The following is a 10,437-nucleotide window of genomic DNA, read 5'->3' on the forward strand; positions in this document are numbered from 1 at the left end:
TCTCTCTCTCACTCCCCCTCCCTCTCTCTCTGTCAACCCCTCCCTCTCTCTCTGTCACCCCCTCTCTCTCTCTCTCGCCCCCTCTCTCTCGCTTCCCTCTGTCTCACCCGCTCCCTCTCTCACACGACCCCACACTCTCTTGCTCACCTCTGTATCTCTCTTGTCCCCCTCCCTATCTCTCTCTTGCCAGCCCTCCCATTCTGTCTCTTGCCCCCTCCCTCTCTCTCTCGGTCAACCTCTCCCTCTCTCACCCCCCTCCCTCTCTCTCTCCCGCTCTCTCTCTCCTCCTCCCTCTCTCTAACCCCCTTCCTCCCTCTCTCTTGTCCCCTCCCTCTCTCTCTCAGCCAATCCATCTCTCCCAACCCCTTCCCTCTCTCTCTCTCACACCCTCCCTCTCTCTTGCCTCTCCCTCTTTCTCTCTCGCCCCCTCCCTCTCACCCCCTCCCCCTCTCTCTCACCCCTCTCTCTCACACCCCTCCCTCTGCCTCTCACCCCCTCCCTCTCTCTCTCTCTCTCTCTGTCTCGTCCCCCTCCCTCTCTCTCTCTCTCGCCCGCCCTCCCATTCTCTCTCTCGTCCCCCTCCCCCTCTCTGTCGCTCCCTCCCTCTCTCTCACTCCCCCTCCCTCTCTCTCTGTCACCCCCCCTCCCTCTCTCTCTCGCCCCCATCCCTCTGTCTCATTCCCCTCCTTCTCTCTCTCGATCCCCTCTCTCTCGCCCCCATCCCTCTCTCTCTCTCGCCGGCTCCCTCTCTCTGTCTCATCCCCCTCCCTCTCTCTCACTTCCCCCTCAGTCTCTCTCTCCTGCCCTCCCGCACTCTTGTTACCCCTCCCTTTTTCTCTCTCGCCCGCCCTCCCATTCTGTCTCTCTCCCCCTCCATCCCTTTCTCTCGTCCCCCTCCCTCTCTCTCAGCCAATCGCTCTCTCTCAACCTCCTCCCTCTCTCTCTCAACCCTCCTCTCTCTAGCCCCCCTCTCTCTCTCTCGCCCCCTCCCTCTCACCCCTCTTCCCCCTCTCTCTCACCCTCTCTCTCTCACACCCCTCCCCCTCTCTCTCTGTCTCATCCCCCTCCCTCTCTCTCTCTCGCCCGCCCTCCCATTCTCTCTCTCGTCCCCCTCCCCCTCTCTGTCACTCCCTACCTCTCTCTCACCCCCCTTCCCTCTCTCTTTCGCCCCCTCGCTCTCTTTCGCCCCCTCCCTATCTCTCTCACCCGCCTCTGTCTCTCGCTCACCTCTGTCTCTCTCTCTCACCCCATCCCCCTCTCTCTCACATCCTCCATTTCTCTTTCTCCCCTCCCTCTCTCGCCACCTCCCTCCCTCTCTCGCCCCCTCCCTCTCTCCAATTCGCCCCCCTCTCTCGCTCCCCTCCCTCTCTCTCGCCCCCTCCCTCCCCCTCTCTATCTCGCGCCCTCCCTCCCTCTCTCTTGCCACCTCCCTCCCTCTCTCTCGCCCTCTCACACTCTCTCTATCGCCACTTCCCTCTCTCTCTATCGCCCCCTCCCTCTCTCTCTCGCCCCACCCCTCTCTCGCCCCCTCCCTCTCTCTCGCCCTCTCACACACCCATCTCTCCATTGTGCCCTTCCTCTCTCTCACCATCTCTCTCTCTCACCATCTCTGTCTCGACTTTGCTCTCTCTCATCCAGTCTCTCTCTCTCTCTCTCTCTCAACCCTCTCTCTCTCAACCCTCTCTCTTCGTACCTCTATCTCTATCTCTTCCCTCCTCTATCTCTCTCTAGCCATCCCGCTTTCTCTTGCCCCCATCTCCCAACACCCCTCTCTCTCTGTCTTGTCTTTTTCTATCTCTCTCGCCTCCCCATCTATCTTGCCCCCTTTCTCTCTCGCGTCGTCCCTCTCTCTCTCTCTCTCTCCTCTGTCTGTCGCTCTTCTCGCTCTCCACGTCCCTCGGTGTCTCTCTCTTCCCACCTCCCACTCTTTCCTTCTGACTGAATCTGTCTCCCTCCTGTCCCTCCCTCCCTGTCTCTGACATACTCTGTCTCCCTGGTCGTTCCCTCTCCCTCTGACCCAGAGACTGGGTGTGAAGCTGCGTGTGGGGGTTTGGGTGAGATGTGGCAGGTGGGGAAAATGGGGTAGAGATGGAATTGTGGGAGGGAGACTGCGACGGCATGAGAGAGAAAGAGGGGGAGAGGGAAGAGTGGAGGCAGGTGGAGAAACCGGGTTTGCAGGGGGGGGGTGTGTGTGAGAGAGAGAGAGTGGGATGAGGTGAGGTTTGAAAGAGAGAGAGAGAATTCAGGAGAAAAAGTAGGGGAGAGGTAATGGGGAGGCCAGGTTGGAGTCGGGGGGATAGATGGAGTTATACCCAGCTCCTGAGCTCAGGGCGCGGTGCCCTCCCCTTCCCTGAGGACCAGGACATGGGGCTGAGTCTGTCTCTCTCCAGCTCAGCTTCTCCAACACAAAGACACACAACAACATCGGTCACCCTGCTGCTCGGCACGCTTTAATCAGCATTTTTATTGGTTACAAATGGAAGTGATGGATACAGTCAGTGGGATGGTGCCTTTTCTCACTGGCCCCTGAGTTGTGAGAAACATTGAAATGTTTCCCTGTAACCCCCCTGTGGGATAAGGATGGACAAACCAGCGCTCCCCTCAGTCTGTTACTATAGCGACAGGCTGCTCCATCGCTGAAACACTGAACTGAAATGAGAAAATCCCGGATGGTGTGATTAATGAGGAAATTTGATGGATGGATGGATTTGGGTGAAGGGATATTTCAGCACATTCTTCAGCTGCTGCCTGAACTTAGTCTGGGTCACGGCATAAATCGCGGTGTTTGTGCAGCAACTGAGGAGCTGCAGCATGAAGCCCAATTCCTGCACAAACCAATCGAGATACAGAGGGGAAAACATTATATCAGTTATCCGGTACCATATAGAATACAGCATTAACGTTGACCATAACAGGATGATATTGGCCGAGATCACAAACAGTAAAATGATGGATTTTTTTCGGTTTCTCATTTCTGTGTCAGACTGAGCGTCCCCATTGGTGTGAGCGCGGAGTCTCCTGCGGGCTCTGCTGGTCACTAAAATGTGTCTGACAGTGAGAACATTGAGCAGCAGAATCAGGAGAAATGGGATACACGGGGTTAGAATGTGGTGGAGGAACTCGATTGTGACCCAGACACTGGAGACTCGAACAGCATCTGTTACATCACAAAACCAGGGGGCGTTCCCCAGCGAATACCGAGCCGTGAGCATAAAATACCAGGAAATGTTCTTTAAACAGCTCAGCACAGTCACTGCTCCCAGAACCACAGCCACCGTTTTCTCACTGCAATATTTACTTTTCAGCTTCTGGCAACAAATGGCCACAAACCGATCAAAGGTGAAAGTGACGGTGAACCAGACAGAGCAGTCAGTGGCTGCATAAAGCAGGACGGCGTGGATATTACACACGGGGATGGAGTACAGGAAATAAAACTGTTCCCGATAAACAATGGGAATGTGTCTCAGGATCAGGTCGAGGATAATGACCAGGAGATCCGCCGCTGCCATGGCCCCCAGGTAACGTCTGACACATAGAGACAATCCACAATCTTTATAAAGCAGGACGTAGATGGTCACTACGTTAACTGTGAGGAAGGAAAACAAACCCATTATCCATCAGCCTGGAGGCAAAGGGACCCATTTGATCGGGGACCCAGTGAGATTTTCAAATGTGTCCCTGTATTCAGGGATTTATTAAAATAATTGGAGCTGGAATCACAAATGGGAAGGTCGGAATTACTGACAAAAATGTGACATAAACCACAAGAAACCCTCCCTCCCCAAACACACAGAGACACATCCATAAGGACAGACAGTTTCTAGAACATTCCCACATACTCGATCACTCGAGAGCAGACACAGGTCACTCCTTCCCAGTTCCTAATACGGAGGGTGGAAACGTTCCTGTCCTGAAGGATTCTCTCCCAGTTTCCTGAAGACAGACGGAGTTTGGGAATTTCTGTATTTTGGTCTAAATTGGGGTCGATCCTGTGTCGTGAAGAAATGTAAACACAGGGAAAATGTATTCACCCCTTTAACTGCCTGAGGGGCCTTCGGAACAGTGTCTCCTTCTCCCTGGAACGGGATCTCTTCCCTCGGGATCTTATCGTTTGTTCAATTCACTGACGTCTGGCCGTTCACAAACAAACAACGTCAGGGACAGAACGTTCCGGGGAATGTCAGTTATAGAATGTCGGGGACAGAACGTTCCGGGGAATGTCAGTTATAGAATGTCAGGGACAGAACGTTCCGGGGAGCTCCCTCACCGTCCATCACCTTTCCCCCCATCCACCCCACCACCATGATGTACTGTGCACAGGCTACATACCTGTCCAGTACCGGGAGCTGTGCAGACCACAGCAGGGCAGTAATGTGTGAACCTGCACAAATATCCATCCAGCGTCGGGAGCTGCACTGACCACATCATTGCATTATCTATAAACCTCAACCAGACAGTCTGACCAGCACAGAGACCTGTGCAGTGATCACCCGTGAATTCATCTGTAACCAGGAGCAGTTACCCTCCCAGCATGTAGGACTGTGTACACCAACCCAGTGCATTGATCTGTAACTCAGGAACAGTTACCCTCCCAGCATGTAGGGCTGTGTACCCCACCCCAGTGCATTGATCTGTAACCCAGGAACAGTTACCCTCCCAGCACGTAGGACTGTGTACCCCACCCCAGTGCATTGATCTGTAACCCAGGAGCAGTTACCCTCCTAGCATGTAGGGCTGTGTACCCCACCCCAGTGCATTGATCTGTAACCCAGGAGCAGTTACTCACCCAGCATGTAGGACTGTGTACACCACCCCAGTGCATTGCTCTTTAACACTGTGTTAGATCCTTGCCCAGTGAGAGGAAGCTTGTAGCCCATACTGGAAGTGACAGGACGTACAGCTCCCACCCATTTACAGCTCCATATCTCCATTGTGCCCTGACAATGGGGTGCTGTGGGTGTGACCATCACTGCCAGAGAGAGATGGCGGGGGAATCAGTTTAAATATCACCACATGGGAGGGGTTTGGGGTATAGACAGAGAGGGGGAGACTGAGAGACAGTGTCATTGTAGGATGTGTTCCCAGGTGTCAGAATGCTGAAATGTAGACACTTCGATAACATCCTGTAACATGAACCAGTCTTCCCAGGAAAGATGGGAAAAAGGGATATTGGTGTGAGGTCAGATGAAATAACAGCTGCTGTGTGGATTTGAAATCACGTTTATGTAATTTTAATAAGTGTCTCATTGAAACAGTATATTACTGTAGTGTTGGAGTAGGGTAATAAGCAGTTAGGAGAAAGAGGGTCCCAGAGTTGTGAATAGTTGATGCAAGATGTTCACTTTCAGAGTTAAAAAAATACATTGATACTTTTTGTTTAAACACGAGAATTTGGGAGTTCTCTATCACTCATATTTCAACAGTTTACAAGGTAAATTGAGCATTTCTTTATGTTTAGTTTAAGTTACCAGATGAGCTTCACACTGTGCCCTAACAATTGCTGTGTGTGTATGTGTGTGTCTCTGTGTGGGCAGGTCTGGCTGTCTCTGCGGTGCTGAAAGTGATGCAATGCCACCCTCTGCTGGCCTGCCGACGGCACTGCACAGGCATTGGCAGAGGGGGAAACCAACAGGGATTCATTCAGAGAGGGGGAGGGAGAGAGAGGGGGAGGGGGAGGGAGAGGGCAGCTGCTCACAGCACCATCCAAACTGATGTCTTATCCATGTACTGATCTAAATGTCCTTTAAATATTGTAACTGTCCCTATTTTCACCAGTTCCTCTGGAAGTTCATTCCACACACAAGCCAGCTTCTGTCTAAAATAATTAACTCTCCTGACTTTTGTAAATCTTTTTCCTCACGCCTCAAAATATCCCTCCGTTTTGAATCCCCAACTCTCGGGAAAAGACATCAGCCCTACAGCTTATCTGTAACCCTCATCATTTTATAAACCTCTGTAAAGTTACCCCTCCATCTCATACTCTGCAGTGAAAAATGTCCCAACCTATTCAGCCTCTCCTTATAGCTCAATCCCTCCATTCCCAGCAACATCCAGGTTAATCTCTTCTGAACCTTCTCCAGCTTAATAATATCAAGGTCAATAATATCAAAGAGAATAGTCAAGGTATTTGCTAAGGGTATGGGGGAGTCCAAAACTAGAGGACATAGGCTTAAGCTGAGAGAGTAACATTTGAAAGCGACATAAGGGGCAGCTTTTTCACCTCGAGGGTGGTGTGCCTATGGAATGAGCGGGCAGGATGACCAGACTGGACACAGTATTCCAGGAGAGGTCTCACCAATGTCCTGTACAGCCACAACACGACATCCCAATTCCAATACTCAAAGGTCTGACCTATGAAGACAAGTGTGTTAAACACCTTCTTAGCCACTTTCTATATCAGATGCAAATTTTAAAGAATTAAACCTGACAGCTTAGGTCTCTGTACTACAACACCACCAAAAGACCCTACTTTTAATTGCATAGGTCCTGTTCTAGTTTGATTTACCAAATCCAATGCCTGGCATTAATCCAGACTATCCTCCATCTGCCACCCCTCAGCCCAGTGTGTGATATGACTGCCACCTCCCCCTCCCCCTTCAATTTTAAAATGCCCACCCATCTCCGGGAGGCCTGCACACTCTGGCCTTGATTTTCACAACGACCCTGAGCTTGGGTTGCCTTGTGTGGTTAGAGGGAGGAGGGACAGATTGCAGACACAATCAGTGGGGAGGAGAGGCTGGACAGTGGCCTAGTATCATTTCATGGTTTTAGGAAGGGGGCAGACACACGTTAGAGGTGGGTAAGATTGATCGGTGTTTTGGGGTCAGAAATTAAGCTCTTCCTTCGCCTCTGGTGTTCAGTAATAAATATCTATTTGAGACCCTTCATTGGGCAGAGTGTTTCTGCAGGATTTCTTTCCCTAATATTGCAGACTACAGATAATAGCGATTAAAGATGTTCATAGTTAATTTCAATATTCAGCAAGTACACTCAATATCCTACAGTTGAGACAAATATCTTGCATTTGTTTAATAATACAAAGTGTTTTTTTGTAATTCAGTAATAGTAACCTGATTATAATCAATCCACACTGAGCTGGAAGCGGGCACTAAAATATGACCCAAAATCTGGGTATGGTAGTATAGTGGGCAGTGTCCGTGTCTCTGAGCCAGAGCTCTGGATTTGATTCCAATTCCTGAACTTGTGTGGTAGTGTTCCTAGCTCTGGATGAGAAGGCCTGGATCGAAGTCCTGTCTGTTGCAGAGGTATGTCACAGTATGACAGAACAGGCTGATGGACAAACACACAGGAGAATAATGTTACAGCTTTATGGGTATTGCCGAGTGGTGCTCGTGTCCCTACCTCTGGGCACAAAGGTCTAGGTGTAAATCCCACAGAAGTGTCTCCTAATATATCTGAACAAACTGATTAAACTGGTTTAGAATTGTGACTTGATGGAGAAAGAACAGGTGTCGGTGTTGAATTTCAGAATTTAGGCCCAGGATGACTGAACCTACAGCCAATGGTGTTGATTGAAGTCATATTTCGCAGCAGTAAAGGTTTATAAAATCAGAATGGTCATGGATAGGTTGAGTATTCAAGGTTTTTCCCCAGGTTAGGGGCGTCCAAAACTCGACGGCATTGGTGGAAAGTGAGAGGGAAAAGGTTTTGATGAGGCCTAAAGGGCATCTTTTCACAAAGAGGGTGGTGTGCATATGGAATGAGCTGCCAGAGGAAGTGGTGGAGGCTGGGTACAACTACAGTATGTAAAAGGCATCTGGATGCTGACAGACCTGCCGAGCTTTTCCAGCAATTTCTGTATTTGTTTAAAAAATGCATTCATTTTAACAAACGTATTCTGAATAAATTAGACATTTTTATTTTTTAATGAAGCAGGAACATAAAAACTTATCTTCAAATCGACCAAGACCATTTTCTGCTAAGGGTATGGCTCTGTGTATCACAGGAGAAATGATGCACCGACATGGAGCAGGGAATATGATGGAGACATCGTTTGGACAATGTACATGGGATAATATCTGGACAAAGTTCTTTCAAGTAAAAATTGCAGAGTGTGTGTGTGTTTGTGTGTGTGTTTGTGTGTGTGTTTGTGTGTGTGTTTTATAGAAAGGGAAATATTGATTATATATTTGCAATACAAAAATAGTTTGCCATTCATCTTTCCACCATAGTTGGAGTAACATTGCTCTGGATCATAAACGTGCTATTTGAGCAGATTAAAGAAACGAGCCTGACTTGTTCCTAAAACTGACTCTGACCCAGTCTGAGACCGATATCATCGGCCATATCACCGACCTGGTTACATTTAACATTTGTTGTGAGCAGTGGGGGAGTGGGACTAGAAAGGAAACAATGGCCCAAAAAGCCGGGGAACTATAGACCGGTGAGCCAGATGTCGGTGGTGGGTGAGTTGTTGGAGGGGATTCTGGGGGATAGCATTTACATACATTTGGGAAGGTAAGGGCTGACCGGGATAGACAACATGGCTTTCTGCATTGGAAATTATGTCTCACTAATTTGGTTGAGTTTTTTGAAGAGGTAACAAAGAAGATTGATGAAGGCAGTTTGGTTGACATGGTCTATGTGGACTTCAGCAAGGGGTTCATTTAAAGAACAAAGAGCAAAGAAAATCTTTCAGCCCAGGAACAGGCCCTTCGCCCTCCAAGCCTGAGCCGATCCAAATGTACTGTCTAAATCTGTCGGTCAATCCCTGAGCATCTGTATCCCTCTGCTCCCCACCTACTCCTCTGCTCCCCACCTACTCCTCTGCTCCCCACCTACTCATGCATCTGTCTAGATGCACCTTAAATGAATCTGTCGTGCCTGCCTCTACCACCTCTGCTAGCAAACCGTCCCAAACGCCCACCGCCCACTGTGTAAAGTACTTACCGCGTGTATCCCCCTTAAACTGTCTACCTCTCACCTTGAAAGCATGACCTCTCGTTATTGAATCCTTCACCCTGGGAAAAAGCTTGTCTCTGTCCACCCTATCTTTAACCTTCATGATTTTGTAAACCTCAATCAGGTCCCCCCCTCAATCTCCTTTTTTCTAGTGAAAATAAACCTAACCTACTCAGCCTCTCTTCATAGCTAGTATTTCATTCTGATTGGTAGAGAGATTAATAAGGTTCGGTCACATAGGATACAGAAAAAGGTCGTCACAATTGGCTTGAAGGAAGAGGGGTATTTTTCAGACTGGAGGCTTGTGAGCAGCAGTGTGCTGTAAGAATCAGGACTGAGTTCACTGCATTTCATCATTTACGTAAAGGATTTAAATGCGAATATTGGGGCCATAGTAAGTTTACAGATTACATCAGAAAGGTGGTGTAGTAGATTATCTCAGAGTACAACAAGGTCACAGATAGACGGGACAAAGGGGCAAGGAGTGACAGATGAAGTTTAATTTAGATAAAGACGAGGTTTTGTATTTTGTGAACGCAAATCAGGGCAGAAATTATACACTTAATGGTCAGGGCCTGGTGAGTGTTGTGGAACAAATGGACACAGGGCTGCAGGTACATTGTTCCTTGAAAGTGGAGTCTAATGCAGACAGTGCGGTACAGAACACATTTTACACATTTGCCTTAATCAGTCAGAGCATTGAGTATAGGAGTTGTGGTGGCATGTTGCATCTGTACAGGATGTTGGTGAGGCCACTTTAAGAATACTGCGTACAACTCGGTTTTCTGCAGAAATGACTTACACAGATGTTCCAGGACTGGAGGTTTGAACTTTAGGGAGAGGTTGATTAGGTTGAGGTGTTTCCCCCTGGAGTGTCAGAGGTTGAGGAATCACGTTATAGAGGTTTATAGAACCAGCAGGGGCATGGATATTCTGAACATCCATGTTCTGCTTCCCAGGGTAGGGGAGCCCAGAACAGGAGAGTATAGGTTGGACGGGAGAGGGGGAATGATTTAGAAGGGACTGAAGATAAATGTTTCGCACATAGAGTGGTGTATGTTCAGAAAGTGCTGTCAGAGGAAGTGGTGAAGGCGGTTACAATCGCACATTTAAAAAGTATCTGAAAGACGAGGGATATCGGCCAAATGCTGGCAAATGGAACGGGATCAGATTTGATATCTGATCGGAGTGAACAGATTGGACTGACGGGTCTGTTTCCATTCTGCATGACACTTTGATTCTATCAGAGGAATGACGAATAATTCTGAAAGGACCTTTAAAGTGGGAATTCTCTTCACTGGAAGTTTAACTTGCCTCCATATTCACATTGGTTGAAAGCTGCATTAGGTAAATATTTGACAGAGAAGTGAGTCATGCATAATGGGACACAGACAGGAAAGTGGGGCTGAGACCCCAACCTGATCAGCCACAATCTTAGCGCCTGGTGGAGAAGGTTCAAAGTGTCTAATGACTCACTCCTGTCCCTCAATCCCGTGTTCCTGTGTTCCATTCAGC

Source organism: Hemiscyllium ocellatum (genome assembly GCF_020745735.1).
Source record: "Hemiscyllium ocellatum isolate sHemOce1 chromosome 38 unlocalized genomic scaffold, sHemOce1.pat.X.cur. SUPER_38_unloc_2, whole genome shotgun sequence".
Taxonomy (NCBI): domain Eukaryota; kingdom Metazoa; phylum Chordata; class Chondrichthyes; order Orectolobiformes; family Hemiscylliidae; genus Hemiscyllium; species Hemiscyllium ocellatum.